The following is a 27024-nucleotide window of genomic DNA, read 5'->3' as shown; positions in this document are numbered from 1 at the left end:
AAGAAAGAATGCATGCACACAACCAAGACCATCCTCCATCTGCAAGTCGATAAAGAGTGTGGATTACCCCCCCCCTCCAAAAAAAAAAGAAAACTTAAAACACCAAACTACATTTTTTACTTAACCTCCCTAGCGGTTCATTTCTTTCCGGTTTTATATTTCTAAAAGTGGTACATTGTTTTCATGAAAATTTTAAATAGTATGAGTATAATAAAGTTTGAAGCACAAAATCATGTAAAAATAATAAATTGTATAAATTAAAAAAAAAAAAATATATATATATATATATTAAAAAATATATATATATAAAAAAAATATATACTCATACTATTTTATTATACTGTAAAATAAATGTTCTTGAAAACAATGTACTGCTTTTACACATAAAATTTTTTAGGAGTGTGGATCAGTAAATTTGATCCAAAATGGTGTTCTAATTTAGGACACAAACACCATATTCTTATTCTCAACACGTTTCACAGAGCTAAGTCTGCTTCCTCAGGAGTTGTTGCCCTAAATTAGAACCCCATTTTGGATCACAATTGCTAGGGGCAACCACATGAAATAGGAGGGTTTGAAGCTATTATGTTCTATGCAATATATGAAAGTTTTATGTATTGATTTTACTCATTTGTTTGTACTTCATAAACTATTTCTAAAAAAAAAATTAAAAGGAAAGAATGTTGTTTGTTATATATGTTATATATTGTGCCACTATAAAATCCCTGTCTGTTAATTAAACATTGTGTGTTTCTAATGAAAATTTAAAATTAGAATGTGGTCTTGTTTCATAGTAGGCAGTCCAATGGGAGAATATCGATTGACAAAGTTTGAATTGAATATTACCTCAAATCCAACAGCAACAATAATGATAATAACACTAAGTTAAAAAGGAGCACAAATAAATCCAAAGTTTTAGATTCCCCAAATGAAATGAATAGAGAATAAATCTTACAAAAGGGACACCTGTTTGAGTGTCATCAATCTAAGAGACGATTATCAAATTTAGAGAAATGTATTCTCACATTCTGTTGTGTTTCAAGTCAAAGAACAATAAAAAAAAGTGTTTTAACCATTTCCTGGGTTATCCCAAACTTAAAAAAATGTTGGCAATAGAGATACGAAAAGACCTGTGGACTCTTTTTAAAAGTTATTTCACCCACAATTAACCCAACTTCTACCCAAAATGTACACATTTTTCACATCGGATTCAATTGTGTAAATAAATTTTCATTTATTTTACATTTTCTAAAGCTGGTTGAGTTTCGGCTAAAAACATTACAAATAAACCTCTCTCTCTATATATATATAACATTTATTATCCAAATATTGTTTTATTTTACCTATGATATGTTTGTTTTGATTGTTGTATTTGATTTTGAATTGAATATTTTGTTGCATTATATAGCCTCTGCATTAGTGTTATTTTACTATGTATTCTTCAGTCCTTGTAATTGGTTGTTCTTTTTACCAACATACTGTAAAGTAAAAAAAAAACACAATTATACAATACAATTATATGAGTAAAAAGAAAAAACAGCACATTCTATAGCCACAAATTTAACTTCACCTCTTAGAAATGTATTATTGAAAGACTGGTAAAAGATGATGTGTGGTTGGTTACTGCAGTTTACATATTACTCGCTGAATTTAATTGAAAAGGGGTCTATTATGTGATTGGCATTATGGGTCACTCATTGTCTTTCATGTTATGCAGCTGGCTGTCTCACTCAATAAATCCCTAGCATTTGAATCATTATTGTATGAATGCCTCCTATTGATGGCTCCTATTGATGAGGGAATTGATTCAAAAGTCATGCAGATTGCAGATTTTTTGATTTGCCTGAATATATGCAAGCAATTTTGTCTGGGGGAGAATCCTGCAAAATCACAGTTGCCTAGAACTCTGAATTGTACATATCTCAACAGATGGGACAGATTGGTAATTCAGGCAAATAATAAAAGCAAATAGGTGATTCTCTTCATCCAGTCATTACGAAGAACTAAGTGGATGCCTGGGAAAATAAAGATCGGGTAAACTGAGTAATATTAGCTCAGCTGTAATGTTTTCTGTTTGGCAACAATAGTTCATGATTTCATTTGATACCAGAGCTGTAGTTTTAAACCTGAATTAACTATATGACCCTTCATGCTTAGCTTTCTTTTACATATTTTTAAAAACGAATCAACATTTTTTGGGTCATATGTTGTAGTTAACAGTTTTTCAAGAAAAGACAGACATTTTTAAGACCTAATGAAAATGTTGTCAGTACTAGTAGTATAGGAATAAAAAACACCAGCAGTATTTATATTTTCTTTTTTTAAAAGAAAATGTTCAATACGTTACTGTCTGGTAGGTGACAATTTTAAACTTTGGAACTATCGTGTAGCTTACACCTACCTCGATGCTAGTTCAAAAGCAGACCTAAAGCAAGACCAACACAGGTACGTATTCATCATCTTCTTTCAACAAAGTGCTGTTGGTTCAAATATTTTTAAACAGAAAGATGGCATTGTTGCTGATTATGCATTTCTACTTAAATATACTATTATTGATAATATTAATTATTGTTATGCTGACTGGTGATCTTTGATACATTTAAAGATACAGACATACTAAGTAGCAAAATCTAAAAAACATTAAAAAACCTTGCATGCATGCTTTTTAAGGTAAGTGAAATAAAATGTTGATGTAGAAGGGTAAATAATTCAGGCAGCTAGCATTTTTAGAACACCTAAACCAGGGGTCGGCAAACTCCGGCCTTTAGGCCAGATACAGCCTAGCCAGTAGTCTGTTGCGGCTTAACGCCCCCCTGGTCGATCCGGCCCAATCCCGGCCAGCAGGGGGCCGCAGCCCCTGGCTTTGGAGCCGCATGCGGAGGTAAGGGGACATTCCCTCCTCTCCCTATGCATTGCAGAGGAGGGGGATTTCCTTTCAGGGGCGTTCCTTCTCCTCCGGATGCATTGCGGAGGAGAGGAATTTCCCTTCAGGGGCGTTCCTGGTGGGGGGCAAAGCCATTAGCACGGGATTCGGGAGGGAGCCTAGTGTGCCTTCTTGACCTCCTAAACTGGCCTAGTAGCCAAAAAAGTTTGCAGACCCCTGACCTACACAATGGTAGCCACCATGTTTCTCCTAAATCGCCTCCGCTCCTGAAATGAAATTTAAGTAAAAAAGCTCCATGAAAAAAACACTAGATATTCTTACTTCTTCCATTACCTGGCCCACCAGACAGCATTTTAGCAGAATCCCTTTAATTAAGCAATCATTGCTATATAATTCTACAGAGAATTTGAGGCTTTAATAAAATGCTGTTTCACTTTCACATTTAATACTGTAAATTCCTATCACTGGAAATGATCTTTTGTAATCATTTTTAGTAATACTAGAATGAATGTGCACTATACACACAGCACTGTTCATCTCTATGGAGAGGGGAAAAGGGAGGATGGGCAGGAGTCACCCTGCTGTCTTCTCCCCAAAGACAGTGGTCCTCCTCGGTTGGTCCTTTATTGTAATTTGTCATCTCAAGCAAAAATGTGAATAATCTGTATGTAGCTTAAATCAAGACAGTTAAAACAGTATTTATCACTTTGTTATTAACAAATTTACTTTTTACTATCATAAAGGTTCTTCAACAATGTAATATTAGCAGATAATAATGAAATTCAAGACATCTGAATGTTAATGGGATAATTTTTTTTGCAATACATATGGTAGTAACAATGCTATGAAGGGTAGAATGCTAAACAATCCATTAATATAATCTTTGTTTAAACTGAAACTACTTCTTACTACTTGCATGAAAATGTATTTCAACATTAGTAATAGTAACTATGCTTATCATATTTTATTACCAAGAAAAGTAATGAAAATATAATTATGTTTTTCTGCCATAAAATGGCTTATCCCTGGAGTCATGTTAGTCTTTCCAGATGGTTTAAAAATGTCACAAGCAGTTGTTTAATATTGATCTGTTTTATGGTACATCCATTATATAAGTAGGGCTAATCCTTTGGTATGAACACCATAAAATTGACGACAGTCTCAGGGTCATCTTATTAGAACTATTATGTAACTTCCTTATCTCTCTTCTTTATAGTTGTGGGAAATAAAGTTTAGATGTGTTATGTGCATCTAAGTGGATCATTTTGGAATTTACATACCGAATAAAATTACAAAGGGGAACAATTTCTAGCTAGCTACTATTTGTGCTTTTTAGGTAGCATATTAATTTATTAGGAATTAGCATTTTTGTTTTTTGTAAAATGCTAATGCTCTACCACATACACTTTAATTTACATTTTTAAATATTTTTTTATCATTCTAACTATTTTTTGGTCTTTAAGCATGCCTTCAAAATATTTTTCTACGGTTTAAAAGGGAATTTACAATTGCAATTTGACAATTCCACAAATACTCTACATTCATCTATCTATGCCAATTATGTAAATTGCATTAATATAAGCAGTTGTTTTTTCAATAAATGAACTTTTGATGTAAAAAGGAACTGAACTTTAAAAGTTGTTGCCAGTAAGGGCAGGGAGGGTGCAATAGACTAGTTAAAAGTATCGCATGTGGTCTTCCTGGAGTTATTCTTAATTTACCATGTATTTTTTGTGTCTCTGTATTGAGGAGGCAATCTCAGAAGAAAAATTTTACTTCCTCGAGTCAGAGCCTCCAGCAAGTAGAACTTTGAGTAGTACAATAATGACTTTAGCAAATTTCACTCCAAATCTCTTTAGACTAGCAGTTAGAGCCAGCACTGGTTTTAAACTCCCGTTGCAGATATACACCCATGAGACTAGGTGCCCAGGCATCCTTACAAACCACAAAGTTCATTAGGAATTAGGATCAAAATGTACAATTTTCTTTGTACTGTTCGAGCACAAAAAAACTTTTCTAGATATGTCTTATAACATGGCAATTCTTTCGTTTTTGAATCCAGGTTAAGACAACTCATATGTTGAGATTAAAAATGTTACCATTGTATTCAAAAGTTTCCTTATATAATGTAATGCTTTAAACATCTGTCTTTGAATATTCTTCATCTTTACAACATTATTGTTTTGAATAATTAAATCCATCTTCTTCTATTTATTAGGGTCTTTTCCTCCTTAACATAGATCAGAAGTGTTTAAGTGGTTTATAATGTAGCAAGTAAATGTGTGATGTTTGTCTTAATTTTCCCTTGGAATGAAATTATTAATATAATGTTTCGTGCAATCTGGCACAGTGTTCCTCTTGCACATTCTTATTATTTCAATTTAAGAAAGATGGCATATCAATAACAACAACATCAATTGCCAATTCATCTTCACAATCTAATAAATGCATTATATATATATATATATATATCATAAATGTGCTCAAACAGTCATGCAGTCCCTAGAGAAAGAACTCAAACAGATCTTGTACACTGTAAAAACATGAAGAGAAACACACCAACCTCTTGTAGCACACTAAAATAATAAAAGAATAAAAATAAAGACATTGAACTTCTAAATTGTAAAGCAAGGAAACAGAATATGATAGCAGTGGTTGTAGACAAATACTGCAGGAGCTACTCCTGACATTGACAGCTAAGGCTCAATCTCTACAATCCAGGATCCCAGTGAATAAACTCAGAGTATTAGTCTAATTCTGTAATGTGTGACACCAACCAGTTCCAGGTCTGCAGCAAAATAATAGTCTTCATTTTAATTATTAGTTTTATTATATTTTATATTGGTTACTATAATTTATTGGAATTTAAAACATAGCTTTTTATTTTAATTTAATAAAATTTGTTTAATTTTTTTATTATGACATGTTTATTGTTGTTTTTATACTTATTTGATTTTTGTCAATGGTATCTTCATGACATTTCACATTCATAATCTACTTATCTAGAGTCTCAGAGGTTGATGTACTAAAGTAACAAATACTGTTCATGGTTTAAAGTTATTATTTCCTGTTTGTAAAAATAACAATTTGCTATGCTTATTGTCAACCAACTTTCAGTCTTTTGACCTCTAGCTGACTATACTTTTTACTTACAGCAGTTTTTTTATTAGGTTTTAATAGCTTTAAATTCTAACACCAAGTAACCATTAACAAACATGTTTCAATCTATGTAGAATAGTAGGGGTCTATTTACAAAGCAGTAAATTTGACATTCAACAAATATTTCATGGTGGAGAATCAATCGCTGCCATTTAAAACACAAGCACCTGCAAGATTTTCCTCCAAAAAATATAATAGGCAGGTGCGTGTGAGTGCGTTCACTACTTAATAGATCTGATTAGCTTTGAAGAAGGGATGGTTCTCCAAAGGGACCAGATGGAGTCATCACACAACGCATAGTGAGACCACGATTCTCTGTAACCTCTTTTGGGTCCCAGCAGGGAAAGGTGATGAATGCTTCTTGTGTCCATTTACCAACATAGACTCATGCTTGTATGTCAAAAGAATTTGGATTTATTTTTTCAATAAAGTAAAAATCAATTTATTGCATTACAAGAGCTGAGTGCACCCTTTCTTTCCTTTTTGCGATTATCCTTGTTTTTCGTGTATGATCAATTTAATATTTAATCTACTAATATCATGGATTTGTCTTCCATTTAAAACCCTGTTTTAATTATTCTCTATATGCAAGAAGTAGTTTAATGTAATTGGTAAATGTCTTGGGAAAAAATCTACTTTACTCATTGCCTTCAGTGATGTGTATCTTGAATGAAAAGTAAAATGTAAAAAGTTAGTTTAGTTTACTTCTTTGGTAAAGAGGTTAGAATTGTCAACATTACTCAGATATTAGTATATGATACAATATGAGACTTACAACACAAAACTCTCTTCCTTTCAGCTCTTTCTATTACCAAATAACCACATCAGCACACTATCTTCCACTAATCAGGATATTACCCGTACTTACTTTCTATCCATCTCAATCCAGACTAGCTCACTCACATCAACTCAATACCCACTGATTAGCATAACACATACATCCATTGATCAGAATGTACTCATTCATTGAAAAACACACAGATTATCCAGCACACAAACTAACACTTCTTAAGAGACATTTCAAGTAAAGAATGACAGACGCAGTCCTATTCTCTCTATCCTCTCTTTCCAGTGCACTGGTAACCTTAAAGAATGGCAAGCTTGTTTGTGTCTCTATTACTCTCCTCCACTTCACAGCAAATCAGAAAGGAAGACTATTTCACTACGACATGAGGCTAGGTCTTGTGTTGATAACAGAAAATAGTTATAAAATTGTTCTTCAGATACATACTAACCATCACTGTCAATTCTATTTTACTCTTTTCTGATATAGAATCATTATGTGACGAGTGACACAGTCTGTTCAAATCTACTACCTTGAGGATTTGTATGAATTACATTTTTGTTGCTTTGCAGTGTATAACATAGTAGTTGTTTATCCAGACCTACTTGATTGACACAGTGTCAACAGGCCAAAAAGGAACAGGATCCCATATTTTGCTAGCTTTTTTAGCCATGACTTGAAATTTATATAGTGTACACATTCCAATATATATACACATATATATATTTATATATATATATATATATATATATATATACACATATATATTGGAAGAGGTTGATTTACAAAAAGAGCTGAAAACTGAAAGTTTACAATATGTAAACTTTAAGTTCAATTACTCAATTACAACTGAAATGAATTTTCATGCAGTGGGGTTTAATTAATATATGTGGTACACTTAGCAAAGTGAACTGTCACCTTGCAAGAGAATTTTCACTTATTGAATGTGGTGAGTCTAAGGATTCAGCCATCCAATCATGTGCAAGGAAAATTTAAGTAATTCTTTGCAATTCCCTGCATTCAGGTGAAATATTCCTTGCAGAGGATCAAGCTGAATTTTATTGTTTCAACATTCCCAACCGCTTTAATAAATCAGCCTCTATATATCAAAATCCTAAGCAAATAGGATGTTTATCTCACTGCTGGTAGAAAGTTATTTGAAGGAAGTTAATACTGCACTATTAGTTAAGGATCATAATAAAAAATAACAACATATGTGATCTGCAGGGGTGTAACTGAAAGTCACAGGGCTATAGCTTGGCTGGCTTCAATAGGAAGATCAAAATACAGAAAAAATAGAGAAAATAGTTTGTGCCAGAAGTGGGAGTAATCTCTTACAGTCAAAGTGCAACTAATGATTATAGCAAGTGTTTTGTGCACTCACTTTTCAGAGATGGACTAGACCCTGTCTTCCTCTGGGCTTTGTAGTAGATTCACGGACTGTTAGGACTGCGGCTCCATGTGTTTCCCTCCAGTACAACCGGGGTGAAGATAACAATTATTTTTTTTCTATTTCAACCAGCTAAATTATGGAAATCACCCTAAATTATTTTTAGGCCTTTGTCATATTGTTAAGTGGGCCCTTAAAATGGGTTACAAAATACTATGCAACAATGGAGTGCTTGTTTGTATATTGCTTTAGTAGTAATTTACCTGATATAATAAAAGGTAAATTTAATTATATTTCTGGAAAAGTAGATCCTATTGACTGAGACATTTTTAAAAGATGCCTTAAAAGGACTTTCATTTCACTTTTACTTATAATGTAATCTATACCCTCTTTGAGCATTTCCTGAATACGACACACACCTTTTTGTAGGCACCCTGCAGCATTACCAGGTTCAGGAATCTGTCACCCAAAGCCAACATCTTTGCTACCAACTACAAGGTACACTTTTGGGAACACAGCGTTCTTACTCGGCCTTTGGACAACCGGTGATGATGTAAAATCTGTAGAAGCTGCATTGTTCCTGGTGTCTTGCTCCATATGCAATGGTATAGAGCCAGGTTCTACACTGCACAACACATCTAGGGAAAAAACAAAATGCCACCAGTAGCCAGGGAAAATATATTTTACATGTCTCCTCTGCCAAAAAACCCCACCATCTGGTGACTTTTTGTTCAGTGATTTTAAGTTTTATATCATTTCATACATATCAGTCCAACAAGGAAGCATCTCTGTGTGTGAGACAATATTTATCTCCAGTAGACAAATTTTCAGCACTGATTTTCATACACATCCAGTGCCAGTACATCTGCATCTTAACGGTTATGAGTTCAGCCAAAAATTATAAATATTTATCTATTCAAAATATACAAATTCTGATTTTGTTAAAGTTTTTTAATTCTAGCTAGACATGGCACTGTAAACCTAGAACAGAAATACTTTACTAACCTTCACCAATGCAATACAACCCTGGTACACTAACAAGCAAGATGTTTTTTTTGCTGCTGGACCCTTGGTAAGTTTGAAGATCCAATAATATTCTGACCGGTGAGGAAGCAAAGCAAAGTGGCAATCAGTGTGACAAAGCTCTAACAGTGTATAACAGTGTGATCAAGTGATTAACAGTAACTTGACTCTCCCATGAAAGATTCCGAAACTTAAAAATTGAGTTAAAAAAGAGAGCAATGATAAATCTTTCATAAGTAAGACTGTGCTGTCAGAAAAAAATTTAAGATGATTCAGTATCATGCAAAAACACATTTTTAAACTAGCTCTCTTTAATGTCCAAATTTAGGCAACATTAGAAGACTCCTTATGTACAGGAACAGCATAGAGAGGTTCTTAGTGTAAGTAAAAAATGACATCATCATAGCTACTCAATATTATAGCCAAACTACAGTTTCAATGACCCAACACAGTGATTATACCCATGGGAGCAAAAACAAGCTTTTGAATGAACTATAGGTAGGAATCATATACGTTGAATAAACAGTCAATTTTGCATGATGCTCTTACATGGACAAAGGTAATTTTTTCAAGATTTGCAAATGAATGTGAAAAACTGTGTGTTGTCTTATATCCTTTTATATTTTCAGCCCAAGACAGCAATAGATGTTTCCTTTTAGAAACTTCTTTTTAATGTGACATGGTAAAGAAAGACCCTTAAAACAACTCTGAACCTATCTGATACCCAATGCAAATTATTTGCACAAGCAGGGGGTTTTCAATCTCCTTGAACTTTGATTCAGCATACAAAGCATATATGCTTAATTAAGACAAGATGAAATGTCTGTGCATTGATATTTTGCAGCCTTTACAAACGATTCTTTTATACCTTACCGGGAATACTGATGTCTAAGGTAGCATCTGTGATTGACCTTTTTTGGCATCACATCTTTTAAGACTTACCCTTCTTATTTGCTACAAAAGAGTCAACAGGGAGCCTTTTACATGAGCAATTTAGGGAGTTTAATAAGAACTTCATTACATCAATTACTTGGTGAACACATCACAATTTATTTGCAATTAGTATCAAAATGTCTTATATTTTAGCTAATATAATAGAGCAGATGTAGACACAGAAGGAACACTCTGTGTTCGTGAAACCCAACTCTTTGGACATATTAAATCTTAGAAATGAATACCATAAATGCCAGTGATAAAGGGTAGCCAGCACTGTGGTAGGCTGCAGGTGCATGAATGGACTGTTTATTTCATTAGACTTAGAAGAAGTTATTTTGTTAATTAACTCTTACAAACATCTTAAATTCTTACACTTGCAAAAAATGTGACAGCTATTATTGAATTGTTATCATTTCTTTTGTTTTTGGCAATAAGAGAAATAAATATGTCATGACTTCTTCAGAGTTTATCATTGTTTTTATATGTATATTTTCTAAAATAGAATATCTGAAAAGAATACCAATACATTTAACCTGCTCTTCTAAATCAGGAGTGTCTAACTCCAGGCATTACCAGGAGACATACAGGTCAGAATATTCATATTGAAGTCATTTTCACGCTCTTTGCAAACCATAGCTTACTAACAATATGTCTATCTAGTAAAGAAACACCAACCAATCAAATCCTGGCCCCAACAATTGAAGTTTAACATCCCTGTCCTAAACGGATACTAATGTACCTTGTGGTAGTGTCCACCTTGTATAAGAACTATGATATTTATGATATACTAACCATGCACAGCAATTCATCCATTGAAGGAGTCTCTAAAACACAAATTTTTTTTGAATTCTTCCATGTGTGAAGGCAATGGAGGCGTAGTGGGCAGTAAAAGACAAACAGAATAAAATCAGTTAGTGAGTAGTAGTATTGCTAAAGGACACATACTCACACAACACAGACTTTGTCAAGTTTGTTAAACACTACCTGACAGCTTAAAATATTAAAAAATTATTAAAAAAAATATTATGTTTCCCAAAACATGATTGTACTCTTCTCCAGGCTGATTTCCACCATTAAACCCAACTTAGAAGCATATTCATCAAATAGCACTCATTCATGTTAGTTTTTTTTAACTTTTTCCTTTATCTATAGTTTTTTTATTATTATATCTTTTTGACACTCTTGATGATTTCAGGTAAAAAAAAGGTGAAGAATCTACCTATATTAATTTTTTCGAAATCTTGGGTTAGGTTGATACAATGCTCTTCTCATCCAAAAAAGGTAAATTAACCCTTAGGATTTAACGTGATTCACTACATTTTTGGGCAGAATCTATTTGAAACCAAACATTTCCAGGGCTAATTGTATTTTATCAAATGTCAGATAAATACATTGATTCAAGTACAGCAGTGCTTTTTCACCCTCCTGTGTGAAGATGGAGGAAATTGCCCAAGTAATGTTTGCTAGAGAGCTATGAAGCTTATGGGAGACAAAGTTTGCTTTTAGGTTCTTTTCATTTTTAAGGTAATGCAAAGCAATGTCTAAAAGCCATGGGGTGCCAGGCACAACCATGGGGGACAAATACCAATGCAATAAAGTTTGGAAAATGTTGCTAAATGAGGAGAGAAACTTTTGAATGGAAACATTGAAAATATTCAATTTTTTCATATTTAGTTTATAATATTCACTTGATAGAAGCCTGTCATATGGAGACTGAACTAGCCAACCAGCCATGATTGTGAGCTTTCTTTTCTCAGCATGGGTCTGGTTCTGGTCTGGGCCATGTGGGACTAGGGTTTTGGGTGGGCTAAAGCATCAAGTCCTTTAGACATTAGCCAGAAGATACTAAATAGTCAAGCTGTGTACAGCCCTTTGTAGACATGAGCTGCACACGCACAAAGCACATTGAGCCTGATTTTTTAAAGCTCCCCAAGACTGGAGAAGATCATGGGTGAACCTGGGTGCTCCACAAATTTAGAATGAACTTCCGAAAAATCATTTACTATTAGTTCCAAAATTTCCATTACTGGACCAGAGCCATTCTAAGTTTGCTGGATCTCCTAGGTTCCCCCATGATAGTCTATCTTCTCCAGGCTTGGAGAGCTTTCATGAATCAGTCTCAATGTAAAATTAACATAGGCTGTGTACCTAGCAGAGTGAATTACCACCTTTATCACATAGCTTACTGAATGAAGTATAACTTTTCTCTCCCTCTCCATGAATCAATCACTGTCATTCAAAAAACACGCACCCAGAAAATTCATCTGTTGAATGCTGACTGTATTCTTGAAATTTGCTATTAACTGCTCCAAGCCCCCCCCCCCCCCGGAGGAGAGGGAATGTCCCCTTACCCCAACAGCGGAAGTGTTAACGTCAGCCGCAGTAAATAGGGAAGGGAGGCATAACAAGGAGGCTCCGGAGCTGCGGGTTGCCGACCCCTGCCGGTCGGGATTAGGCCGGATCAATCAGGGGGGCCTTAGGCCGGAACAGACTACTGGCTAGGCCATATCTGACCTAAAGGCCGGAGTTTACCTACCCCTGGTCCATAGTGTAATCTACAGGGTCTTTTTTGTTGGTAATATTTGAATATATATATATATATATACATATATATTTATATAAGAATAGCCTGAAGTTGGGTCTCCTGTGACATCAGCTAGAAAATTAAATTAGTCCTAAATTACCAATACTCCAGACCACAAAATAAATAAATGTATGAGTTTGAAATAATAGGATGATAGAATGTACATATTCTGACTTCTCAAAGTAAATAGTGATATGACTATTTGCTGTGCCAGTTGGGCTTTGGTTCATACCAGCAGTTATGCAAATTACAACTTTTTAGATATAATAATGGATGTAATGACTTTGTAATGTAAGGAGTAATGCACTTTTGTGACTGTAAAAGAACTTTAGTCCTTTAGTGTCTTTGTACTTATTAAAGGACAAAATATAGGCATACTGCACTCATGATATAATATAAGTAAAAGCCCATTAACTTAACATTTTTATATAAACTATACTAGAGGACTAGAAGAAAAAGTTCTAAATTCCCTAAGGAAACATATCAAAACCTATTGTAGTTTAAACAAGTTCAGCTTCCATTTCTTCTGGTAGAAAAGGTCATGCAAGACATCTATTGACCTCTATTACAGTAGCTCACACTCTTTATCCGCAGTTATAAAGTCGGTATAGAGCATATTTCTTCTATAATAAAAACGGTTTGCAGCCAATGTAATAGCACTTTAGATCTGACTATAATTCACAGTGTCCTTTTCCCGTTCTCTGGTCCCAGTAATAACTGCCATGTCAAGTGCAAGAATACACCAAAATACTCAGATATCACCATGCTTACTGTCAACAAATTTATTTTATGTGATTGGTGAAGGGGAAGGGAGTAGAAATGATCCTTGTTTCACAGCGCTTAAACATATTTCTACCAAAGTCATATGAAACAATGCCAGAAAAATCATAGTGCTGTAAGTGAAATGACTTTTGGGAAATGAGAGCATCTACTGAAAACAACCTGAGTAACAGTCTAAGGATTTGTCAGTGCAAAACAATATGTTTCCCACAAACATTATTAAATACTTGCATCCACATAGTTGATACTTTAGCTGCTCTGCACCCAGTAAAATAAGATATCATGATCTATTATAATGGGGAACAGCATGGATTACAACACTTGAACACTTTATTTGAATATTAATTAAGAAGATGTTTTTATCTTTAAATATTATTAGGTTAAATGCCTATCTGTTGTTTGACATTGAGTTCATGATATCATTGCAGTGGCCAATCTGTGCATTTGATAATATTGTGTGATAATTTAACCCCCTCGACACCATTTTTGCCTTCTGTCCTTTATCTGATGCATGATTTCTCCTAGAAGCCCGTGTCTATGTTTTGCCATTTAAAAAGGATGTACCGTATTTAATTAAAAACATGTAGTTAATTAAAAACAAAGCTTACAATTAACCTTTCTTCAAAGTAAAGTCAAATTTAAGAACAGTAATTGCACATTTTCAAGTTATTAATATTTAGGTCTTTTTTATAGGACTTTGGCATTTGATTTGTTTATTGTTTTATATTTTGATCTGTGTTTTCATACATGGAGCCAAGCCTTGACAGATATCACCTGATCGAGCATTCTCTGGGGAAGTCAATCAAATGGCCTGACCACTGACCTTTCCTACTAGTCACTACTGTTTTCTACAACAACAAGATAAGCTGGTATCAAAGGGGGTTAACAATGCTGCATATCCCTTCTTCAAAGGCTAAGCATGTTTGCTTGGTCAATCCAAACGAGTCTGTTTGTGGAAAAATCTCTGCTATGGGAAGTTTGTGTGTATGTTTCCAATTGCTGGGCAATACCTATGGGTAGATTTACAGTTATAGAGGCCCATTACTTTTCATTCCGAATGACTGGTGTTTTCAATTCTGAACCACAAATTATCAAAAACACTTTAACTACAAAATTATTTAAGGAGTATACATAGTGAAAACATTTTGTTTTAGATGTGTCCATGCAACAGGAAAGAGATATCTCTGTGATGGAAACAGACGGGCTCCTTAGATTTCCCCTCATCTTTTGTTTTGGAGACAATTGTAAAATAATGGGTTTTCTAATCACTTTTCATTACAATGAAAATGGTCACAAGAACAAATAGAAACGGTATATTCATCCAACAGGGTAATAGACACCAAGGAAACATTGTGTTTTTTATCAGTCTTATTGAGGTTGATTTACTAAAGGTGTTCTGGCTTTTACCTTAGTAATATGAAATATCCCCCTTGAAAGGAAAAAGAAAAGACGTTCTTGCATGTGATTGGGTATTCTTGGAAAGTTATATTCAACACAATGTTAATGAAGCTATCCCCTTCAAGATCATAATTAATTTTTTTAAGAGGATAATTCATTTTGCTAGTGAACAGCCTAAAGTTTTTAGCATTTTAACTCCATTGTTTTATAATCATAAGATAATCGTTATAATCATTTTAGGATATTTATATATATATATATATATATACATACATATATATATATATATATATATATATATATATATATACAGTATTTATAGAGTATATATGTATATATATATAAAATAAAATATATGATTATAAAACAATGGAGTTATTTGATAAAAAAAAAAGTTTAGGCTATTCACTTAGCAAAATAAATTATCCTCTTGAAAGGAAGGGATCTTGAAAGGGATAGCTTTGTTAACTTTGTATGAATGAATATATATATATATATATATATATATATATATATTTATAATATTTATATTTATATATATGTGTGTATGTGTGTTTTCAACTTTAAAAAAAAAACTTTTGGTATTGGTAACAATACCACTAACCATAAATAACAGTCTAGCAGTCCTTCTTCTTTACCACAATCCAAGAATAAACATGGCAAGAATTCTCACCTTTCCCTAATCTATCTATCTAAATAAATAGTTTTTGTTATAAACTTTAAACTCAGCTTTTCAGCAATACTAATTAGAAGGAAGCAGAGCTTGCATATATACTAAGCAGAGCACATTCGTACTTAAGAGACATTTAAAGATAAAATAATTGGATTAGGATGATAATATTCAGATATGTATCTAGGGAAACCTTAAAATAACTGCAGTTTCCCTTACTGTTAGTTGCTTTAGTGTTTAGCTAAAATTACTCATTTTGGTGGTTTGTGATTTAACTCTCAAGTAAGTTAAGTTAAAATGACCTAATGCTGTTATGAAGTTTCATGTCTTTGAAGTCCCCTCATCCCTTCTATGTTCCCTTTTTGAAGGCACCTCTGACAAGCAGAGACAGCATGAGCAGAGATGGGAGGAGACTGGCAGAGAACAGAGAAACCTCACAGTAGTGGATCTTTACAGAGCTGTATTAGAGATAAGTATTTCATATGCTAACTGCCCTAATCACTCCCTCTTTAAAACTAAATTCATTTGGCAAGAGTTCTTCTTAAAGTCTAGTATGAGATGTTAAAAATGTAGTTTACTGCAGCCAAACAATTTTACTTGTAGATACAAAATGAACATTTTTCAGGTTGATATCATTTCTTTTAGGACTGCACAATAATTTAAAGTGGAACTAATTCTTTAACTAAAAATTAAAAGCAAAACTTAATGATTAAAATGAGCTAGCAGGCAGAGTATTGTGAAAGAGACAGACTATATCTTTTTTTTTTTGCAATAAAACAAACTTGTAATTATTTAAATAAAGTTTCGAACCTTCAGCCACCTTCATTGACCAGGCTGGAATGACATAACTCCAGCAAATGTGCACAGGTGTTCATTCTTTGCCAGGATCATATGCTGTGCTATGTACATTATAAAGACCATAGGCAGGTAAGTTTGGAAATTAATGAATTTCCATGCACATGTGCAGGAGGTACCTAATTTTTGGCCTGGCCATTGAAGATGGCTGAAGCTGAACCCATGAAAGCACTGGATGAAGATGTAAGCATTGGAAAAGGTGTGAGGTGAGGTTATGTAAATAATTGCAAAAGGTCAGATGACCTAATGTCAAATGTTTAATTGTACAAGCGACACAGCCTGCATGCTAACAATTGTTTAGTTCTTTATTATTTAATTTGTATGACATAATTAGTCATGTACAAGTCATGGCCTGTAGGCCAAAAACATTAAAATCAATTGTTTTGCTGCAAACACAACACAAATGTTGGAAACATATTTTTTAGGTTTTAGCTGGTTTCACATTCAAAACCACATGAAAGATGAACCTTTCCCCTTATGGTTCTCAGCCGTAGAAGTCACACTGAGATTCATGATTGAAAAATGTTTAGATTGTACTTAGCATGGTACTGTGTGTTTCTGAACCAGCATGGACCACAGGAGTTTAAGTGAAATGGTTGACTTTTCGTTACATCCTGGTCAAAGAGAAAACAATATAACATACACAAACACATATATTATATTTGTATGTTCAGTATGCATGATCTGATCTAAAAATACTTGCCGGTAATCTCTACATATAAAAAGCTGGAATACTATAAATTAAATCAACAAAACATTATGGTTGGCAGCTTTACCAGAAGATAGAAGGAAAATAAAAGAGGGACTGCTTAATACAACCAACTGTCATAGGGTACCAATTACTGTGTATCTATGTATTTGCAATACATAGGTATGCAGATAGTGTCCCAGCCAGGACACTATCTGCATGGAGTTTGCAGGTTCTCCCCGTGTCTGCGTGGGTTTCCTCCCACATCCCAAAAAGATGCAGTTGGGTTAATTGGCTTCTCCCTAAATTGACCTTAGACTACATTAATGACATATGACTATGGTAGGGACATGACTATGGACTTTGTACAGTGCTGCCTAATATGATGGCGCTATATAAATACTGTTTAATAATAATAATATTAATATTATATAATTAGTCCACTTTTTAACTGATCATTTCGAACACCAACATAAAAAGGTAGGGGGTAAAATGTTAGCTATTATCTTACATTTACATTTCTCCTGGCTTCCAGGTGTCATCGTCCTTCTCCTGGCGAGATCTGTAGTACTTCAAATTTCATTGTGAATATGCCTCAGCATCTAGCAAGACTCGGAGTACTCACCGCTCCGAAGGATTCAAGTAGTGGAAGCATGGCCCTCCTGCTCTCAGAAGCCAGAGGATAGTTGGGTATATCATCTATCTTTCCCCTCTACATTAATATTATTTTTTATGTATGTTGCATTTCTTTAGAGAGTAGTAAGTGCTACCTAAAAAGATACTTTGCACAGAGTGGGCTATATTTCATATGATCAATTCGAATTTACAGTAAATTCTTGTGAGGTACATCAACCTGTGATGCTTTATTTAGAAATGCTCATATCTTGTCACTCTGTCTATATCTTTATCAATCTATGAATCGACTCTATATTTGTCAAGTAGTCCACAAACAACATAACTGTTATATAGTTTAAGTATCAGAACTGATGCAGAATTTTGCGCACCTCATTGGAAAACTAAGCACCTTTGAACAAATACAACTTCTATCAAAATTTACGATTCCTATGCCAGGTCATACAAACCTTTGCCCAAAACCAATGAGAAGGCCTGAATGTTTCAATCTCTAGCCGAGTTACTGAGTTGAACCACATATGTAAATTACATGTAGTTAAGAGGCTGTTAACAAAGACTGGGGAATGAAGGGGGTGTAGGGTAGCACGGTTGGCTCAGTGGTTAGCACACTTGCCTTTGGAGCACTAGGTCACAGCATATCACGGCCAGGACACTATCAGCATAGAGTTTGTAGGTTCTCCCTGTGTCTGCATGGGTTTCCTCCGGGTACTCCGGTTTCTCTCAACATCCCAAAAACATGCAGTTAGGTTATTCTGCCTTCCCTCAAAAAAAAAAAAAAAAAAAAAAAATATTATATTTCTTTATTATGGCCAGTTTATTGGCATTAATCTTTTATAACAAAATTAAGGAAGTTGTGTTAGTTGTGTAAACTCTTCTAGATTATATTTTCTGGAATCTAAAAAGTCCCTCATTGATTATATTTTAAAGTTTTATTGCATTATTTAAAATTCCAATTTATAATTTTTTCCCCAATAAAAAATCAAAAATAATGCAATAAAATGTTTTTATATTCTCATTTTAAGTAATTTCTGAATTATTTACTTTGTTCTATTTTAACTCTTCATCTTCCAGCTAATAATACATCTAAATGTCTACAAAAGGCTGAAAGTATTACTGCAATTATGAAAAATGCCATTTCTCTTTATGGATTACTGCTATTATAAAACCATCTGCCACTTCTTGGCTACCGTATGTAAAAGAAAGAAGGATTTGTAACTATATTGTTTTCTTCTAGTGTTCGTGTTAAAAGCAGATACACTATTCTTGTTACAGGAAATCTCAGGCAGCTCTGTTAATAGGCACTTTATTATGCTATTTTCTTTTTTTCCAGGTGTAAATGAACACATCATTAAAAACCTAGAATCAGCAGCAAAGAGAGAGAGCATCTCACACTGAGCATGGTAAGCCCAACCTCCCGACTCACATTTTGCATATGCAATCACATCACAAGCAACACACGCTGTGCACAATGGGACAAAAAGCAAGCAAGAGATGGAGGCTGAGAGAGGGAGTGAGAGGGAGCAAATAAGAGAGAGAGAGAGAAGGAGAAAGCAAGAGATGCAACCTGCAGTATGTTGATGGGGCTATCCGGGCTCAGTTACACGTCTTCGTTTGCTGCCTCTGACAATCCCACTGTAGATGAGGGGGAGATGTCCTCACTATCCCCATTATTGTTCCCTCTCCGTAATGTGAATGTCAATTCTGTATCCAGTTCTAAAGCACCAGTGTAAATAAGGAGCTGTATTCAGCGTACACCGCACTTGGGATATGTGGATCACGCCTTTTTTTCTTTGCTGCTGCTTCATGCAAACTTTAATCCACAGGGGTCTAATCCTCGAAAAGCAGACATTTCAGACTGAAAGAGCGAAGCTCCATTAATTAGAAAGTGCGCCAGTTGTAGCCAAATGCCATTATATTAGTATGCAAAGCTCACAGTCAGTTAATCTCTACAAATCGTTTGTTTCCTTAATTGCCCTCTAAGGGCAAAAGTGAAAAACAGAAGAACGGTATAATATATATATCTATTTTTTGTTGTTGTTGTTGAAGTGAAACAACTTCATATGATAGTTTTAAATATGATGAAACATCATGGGATGTGTTCTTAGCATAAGACATAGTTACTTTATTGCTGCATTTAAGTTGGCTTGGTTGTTCTAAATACACACATACAATAATTTATCGATGGATAGATAGATAGATAGATTGATAGATAGATAGATAGCTAGATAGAAAGATTGCCCCAAATCCAAAACAGTGACAATGCTAATTTTATCGCCAACAGAACCAGCAAAAAAAAGTGATTAATCTCATATAAATTATAACTAAGAATTACATGAGCATAGTTTCATGCTACATATTGAAAGAATGCAGCATATGCATTGGCATACCCAAATAATCAACACTTTATTCAAAAATATCACCTGAATTCTTGAATAAATCACATGAATTCTTATATCAAACCTTTGACAGACCTTGTGCCACAGTTGCAGCTCCGAAGAACCTCATTAAATGGTATATTGGTGCTATGGGAAAACGTTTAATTACAATCTGTAATAATGAACATGTTCATAAAACTAAAGCGATGTGTGTCATTTTCTTGATTGCTCCTTAACATCTGTAATAAAGATTAGTTGTGGTTTTGCCCATTGTGAATTAGAGACATTTCTTTTTACAACATCAATATTTGCAAAGCACTGAATGAAATTGTTTTAATGTTCTTTATTGCTTGTGATGCAAGGTATAAAAACATGTAAATCAGCTATTAATATAATAATATTACCCTTAATTGCTTTGGTTTTCTTACAGGGAAAGGTAAATGTTCTATTCTGTTTACTAGGACAAATACGGATAAATTGCTTGTACACAATCTGACTATAATGTTGAAAATAGTCCTCTTGCAATTTTGGAAATTTTGGTGCTTACCAGTCAATAAACAGGTGTATCTTCAAAGAAAACCACAACTAAAATACTATATTTACTTGTATAAAAGCATAAAAATATCCAGTTATCTATTTTTGCAATTATTACATTAATGGCTTGACAGAAAAAAAACATAAAACAACATAAGATTTTAGCCAAATTTGCAACAGTTAAATATCTAACAACATTTTGGACAATGCAGGTCTGCTACTGGTGTAGATGTCAGAGTGTTATGTGTGTAAATTAAAACCTAGCAGGGACCCCCAAAATCAATTTTGAAACCTAGATTTAGGCTGTGAGTTTTTAAACTTTATTATAGAAAGCTGGAGATGATATCAGTGAAGTCAATACCAGTTGAACTCCACTTAAGTATATAAATTGAATTTCTCTTTCAGTCTTTAATAACAATACAGAAATCAAAAGTTAATAAATTATTTTTTTTTCAATTCAATATACTCAGAACATTTTTCCTTTAATTTCTCTAACCATAAATGAGTAATTGAGTTTGTATTCATAACCCAGAAATGACTTGGTTGGGTTGATTTGAATAAGTAGTAAAAAATGTTCATAGTAAAATAAACAGTGATGCTACGTTGACCTTGAATACTTTATCATGTGCAAGAGAGAATAAAAAAGGGACTTTTTATCCAAATGATGGATTGATAACTGATCCCTAAACACCAAATTCAACTCATATTTTGTTTGCAGAATTAAATGTCTGTACTGTTAGTAAATTCAGCCCCATAAAGAGTTAACTGTGATCTCCAATAGCAAAGAAGTAAAAAGGGAAACACCTAAACAGTCAATGCTGCACAATAAATTAATATAATGTATGAATAGTGACCAAGTACGTTGTAATAGAGACTAAAATTTAAAAGTATATAAATATTACTCTATGTTTTTATTACAGTAAAAACACATTTTAGCTCGAAAGTCACTACAAATATTTGCAATACATAATTATACAATCCCTCATATTCCAGCCTATGAATGATTTTATATGTAAAATATTATATGTATATGTTTTATGTGAAAACAACTATTCCTAACCCTTTACAGGCTTACACGTTTGAAGAAACTGGAGATATTTGAATAAAATGAATGCTGTCATTAGAAAAATTGTAAATTGTGCTGGTACAAGTCACCGTGCAATTGGTTAAAAGTGATAACCCTTTATTTATTCATCCTCTGGTATGCAGAAACTAAACCATTATGCTTGTATAGAATAGAAATTGCTTAGCTTGTAAGAATAGCTTGTAAGTATAGAAATGTACACTTTAAATAAAAACAGTTTTCCAGCATTGTGATCATGCTTAATACTCAGTTACACCCATTTAATAAAGATTTGTAGTTTTTTTTCTTTCTTTTACAGTTTTCTATTGTGTTATAGTTCCCCCACCTCTTAGATTGTAAGCTTTTCTGGGCAGGGTCCTCCTCCTGTGTAGCTGTCTGTATCTGTCTGTCTTTTGCATCCTCTATTTCATGTATAGCACTGCGCAATTGTGTGACTCTCTATATATATTGTTTATTAATTATAATGTATTATAATGTAATTATAATTTCCTTATTGTATTTACTTAATAAATATTTGCATGTTTCAATTTTTCTTCATTCTGCAGGGTCCGTATTTTTGAGAAAAGGGCTGATGAAATGCACCTGACATATATATATATATGCGTGTACTTTATATACATATTACCCTAAGTGAATATTTCCTTACAGAGTTATAGATGAACAGCCCAAACTCTTTCAGTGATTTATGTTAGTTCTAACTGCAAAATCTGCAGCAGCTATAACATTTTCAGCTGCCCAACTTGCCACAATGCATACTGCAATGATATGCAATGCATAGGCATTAATATATACTGATTTTGGACAGCCTTATCAAAGTATTGGAAATAAAAAAAGGGATTAAAATAAAATGAATAATGTTGCTGTTCACATTTATGTTAATTACAAAAGTAGTAACTACTATGAGAACAAAATAAGCTCATTGTTAAAGTTAACCTATTGAGTCGCTGACATAGGCCACAACCCTGGCCACAGTGGGTTGTAGGATGGGATCTCCTCCAAAGATTATTACATGCTCTCCTTTTACTGTAATAAATAGTAATGCAGTACTCTCTATTTACTACATGATAATACAGAAGCCCCTTGAGCCCTGTTGTTTCTCTTTTATCTGATTGCCCACAGCAGATACTTACCTTGACTTTGGACGATATTTCCATTGGCTGGTGGTTGTCAGGCATTTTGATCCACTTATTATTTTCATTATATTGGAAACTTTGGAACACACTTAGTAATAGGTAGAGAGGAAACAAACTTCATCACTGGTGGTAAAGACTCCTATTTATCTGTACAGCTTCCTCTATACAGAGTGATAGCCAAACCAAAACCTGTGCATATCATAGTTTTCATCATGCACAAAACATCCAAAGGTCTATTTAAACAGGCTATATTAAAATTACAGGTTTTGCCCAACTGGCTCAACTCTGGTTCTAGGACTGAACAAAAAATGTCTTTGTAATTTCTGCCATAAATGTTCGACTTGATAAAAACCCTTTTACAGCCAAGACTTTTCAACAGGTTGGTACCTTAACCTTTCATTTTTTCCTTCTTTGTGTTCTTGTTAATTGGATGTTCTTGTTGACAATGTTCAGCGTAAAGATTTATGAAATTCTGACAAGTAGCAAAACAATAAGAAAAAAACAAAGGGGGAAAGGTTGCTAATTTTCCTAAGATTTACTTCTGGTTAGAATTGTACTTATTATTCCCTGTCCTATGTAGTACACAGAGAACATAAACAGAGCAAACATGTAATGAAAGGTAACTACAAGCATACCATTGACATATTACACACAAGTTACCAAGTAAACTTAAAAAAAAACCTAAATACAAAAAAAGAAAAGTTTCATTTTCCAACATTCAATAACCACTTTTGCTATACACTATGCATGAGAATTGTATTACAGATTTGCAAATGAAATATGTGTCACACTTATGTACATGTTCTAGAACTAGTTCTTGTGCTTATTTTGCAGACACTTTTTATATACAATAGGAACAGAGAAGATGTATTGTTAATCCACACAAGTATTTCACTTAGTATGGAAAGGGGAAATTTGAACATAAGTTTTTCTTTAGTAAAATCATACAATAAAAAAACAAAATAACAAATGAACAAACATATGGAATCAGACTACTGAAAGCAAACGTTGTCTCATACTGGTATCCAGCCAGGTAAGGTAACATTAAAGATCAAAAGTGGAGATGAACATCCTTTGCCCTCTATAAAACTGATAGAAAATTGTCTGAACTTTTTAAAAACAGGCCTGAAGCTTCCCATCCTTCATTTTTTTGTGCTGTTAGAATATACAACCACATATGGCATGCTCATCCAATGACAATTAGGTAACAGAATCTTCAGAGGTAGCATATTAAGAAGCATAAATAGAACAGTAATATTAATATTACACAGTATTTATATAGCGCCAACATATTACACAGCGCTTTACAAAGTCCATAATCATGTCACTAACTGTCCCTCAAAGCGGCTCACAACAGTATTGGCTTCTATTGTGAAAAACACATTGTACTATTGTATTTCTATGAATTTTAGCACAGACAACAAAGAAAAGTTCTCACAATGCTCTACCCACAAAAGTAATTCCTAGCAGAATCTTCAGAAAGTGCACATTTTTAATTAAATGTTTAATTTTATTTAATTTCAAATTTCCCTAAAGTTCTGCTTTGAAAATTTGTGATCAAGCAGGTCTTTATTTCAGAAAGGGAGAGGCGAAGTCACGATCTCTGTCTTCTTCTAAAAAGAAAACAGAGCTGAACTGCACATGCACAGCTTAGCATAGAATGCAGGATACCCATCCAATAAAGGAACTGCCTGGTTGCAATTGTTTATTTCTAGAGTTTAGCTCTATTTTAAGCCAACCAACAACCACAACATCAAGAAGGTCATCAATGTTCTTTTTCCTGCCTCTCACACTTGACTTAATTTCTACTCCCTATTTTCAAAGTGTCAAAAATGATCATATTTATAGCAAATAATTGGTTGCTTAAAGGACCTAATAAAATTTAGAAGGCTGGTTAGAATATACAAAATATTTTTTTCTGCATGTAATGGACAGAGAACATGGTCTGAGGAATGGTTTGAGAAAATCTTCTGGGTAAGTTACCCTATTGTTCTTCATTGTCTGGTATGCTGGTGCTATGGTATACTGCCTGCAGGGTTCTCACCTAACACCTACTGAACAGTGTTCCTGAACAAATATAGAACAAAACACAATATATTTCCATGGTTTGAGATTCCCAGCAAGAGATCATAAAGTATTTTTTTTATATATATATATATATATATATATATATATATATATATACCGTAGTAATCATTACCGCAATTTGAAAAATGTTAGCATTTGATAATATGAATACTGCCAGCACATTTCACGGTGCTCAGATCTCCATTTGGACTAGAAATCTTTAAATTATGTAAAGATGATAGTGTGCTGTGTACATTAAAAAAAAATCATTAGAGGTGCACAGTTATTCTACAAGGCATCATTATTGTCAGAATACGGAATAAACTCACCAGGAGGTTTTAACAAAAGGTTATTTACATAGAAAGAAAATATCTGAATGATTTTCTGTCATTGTAATCTTCAAAAGAAGAATTTTTCACAGAAAGCTCATTTTATTTATGATGTGACATAGTAAATTAGCAGAAACAGAAATAGCGTGGATGTTTATTTTATTAATTGTTACACATTAATTTACTATTTACCAAATTGCAATCATATTCCTGCTATATTAGGTTTCATCTGGAGTATTTTAAGCAGCAGTACTCCAATATAATGGGAGTAGATAATATATTAAGGATTAAACTTCTTTAAAGCACCAAGTGTTTATTCAGTATTATCTAATAAAAGACAATACTGTCTTGTCAAAATGGTTGCATTATAAATCTTTTTGTAAACTATAATAAAAAAAAAAAAATGGTTGCAAACTATTAACAGATGAATAGATTGCGTGTGTAAGATATCTTTGTATTGATTATAAATACATATGCAAGATATATTTGTAAAGGATAAAACAGACAGATCAGTGCAATGCTTGTGTTTTGCCCAATGTTGTATTTGAGATTCAAAATCAAATAACTATTATATTAGCTTCATATACTGAACAAAAAATATTCTTTTTTATTAAACTGAAAAAAAAAATATTAAAACAAATATTTCCATGCCATTACTATAAATAGATGTATAATAATACATATTATAACACAGGTGCAAAACAACCTTATTGTTTTTGTGAAATGTCTTGGAGTTGCCAAAATCCAGTGTTTTTGAAACCAACCATGTTAGGCCATTATCATTAAAGCATATTTTTATATGTTTTGTACAATTGTTCAATGAAGAATGGTTGTATATTACATGAGATATATAAAAACTCAGCCCTATTCTACCGTAGCTTTTCAGAGCTGCAACGGTAAACCCGCACTAAACCTGTCACCAGTTTTATTTGTGTTTCCATACCCACAACCAACCTATAAATTTTTTGAACCCCAAACTTGCTTTTACATTCATTCTTGTGCAAATCTTTTACATTTGCTGCAATTTTTTGTAACCCTGGGTGGGATACAGATCAACAAATACATCTCCCTCCCTAAATATACAGTAAGAACATCAGGTACATTATGCTCAAATCACTTTTTGTCTTATTTAGTCAACCTAATTAAGCAGGTAGCCTGATTTTCCTTTCCTTTTTTCAATGATTGTGGTTCAATCGTCTCTATCAAATAGGTAGCATGACTTAAACCCCATACAGATGTAAGATAGACATATGATGACTGTCACTGGAATCCATCTTTTGTGTTTATTTCCAGTGGGAGATTGCAACGATTGATGTATTCACAGAGATGTTCTGTTCTACGGAGAGGAGAGGAAGAGAAAGTGACACCCAATTGAGCTCTTCACCAAGGGAAAGCACAAAGGTAATTCCTGAATGGTTGTTCATTAATCGGCCTTGGTGGATTGATGACCAACGTTGGGGGATTGCTGTATACATGTCAGATTTTCACCCAAGAAGGGCATGACTGATGATTCCCGGTTACAATCATCTGACGTGTATGAATGATTTTCATGTACAAAAAGATGTCTTGTATAGGTTGGATTCAAACTATGACTGAAGAAATACTGGCTCAAAGTTGATCAAACTCCAATTTTCTATAATCTTGTTTGATGTATTGAAGGGTCCTCTTCTTGAGAGCTTTCTTAGAGAAAACGGGAGAATGTAGTCATCTCATTTGTG

The 27024-nt window shown here is 33.5% G+C and overlaps 1 long non-coding RNA gene across 4 annotated transcripts in view; it reads left to right on the top strand.

The window, feature by feature from the left end:
• The window catches only part of LOC140343497 (uncharacterized), a 77362-nt gene extending 55053 nt beyond the window's left edge, over positions 1–22309 (top strand). For all 4 annotated transcript variants that reach the window (XR_011923351.1, XR_011923353.1, XR_011923352.1 and 1 more), the window contains 2 exons: positions 15977–17841; positions 19115–22309. This is a non-coding gene — a long non-coding RNA (uncharacterized lncRNA). The remainder of the gene's footprint in view (positions 1–15976; positions 17842–19114) is intronic.
• Positions 22310–27024: the final 4715 nt, after the last annotated feature.

This window comes from Pyxicephalus adspersus, chromosome Z (assembly GCF_032062135.1).
Source record: "Pyxicephalus adspersus chromosome Z, UCB_Pads_2.0, whole genome shotgun sequence".
Classification (NCBI taxonomy): domain Eukaryota; kingdom Metazoa; phylum Chordata; class Amphibia; order Anura; family Pyxicephalidae; genus Pyxicephalus; species Pyxicephalus adspersus.
The sequence above is the reverse complement of the archived record's forward strand: the minus strand, read 5'-3'. Positions and strand labels throughout refer to the sequence as shown.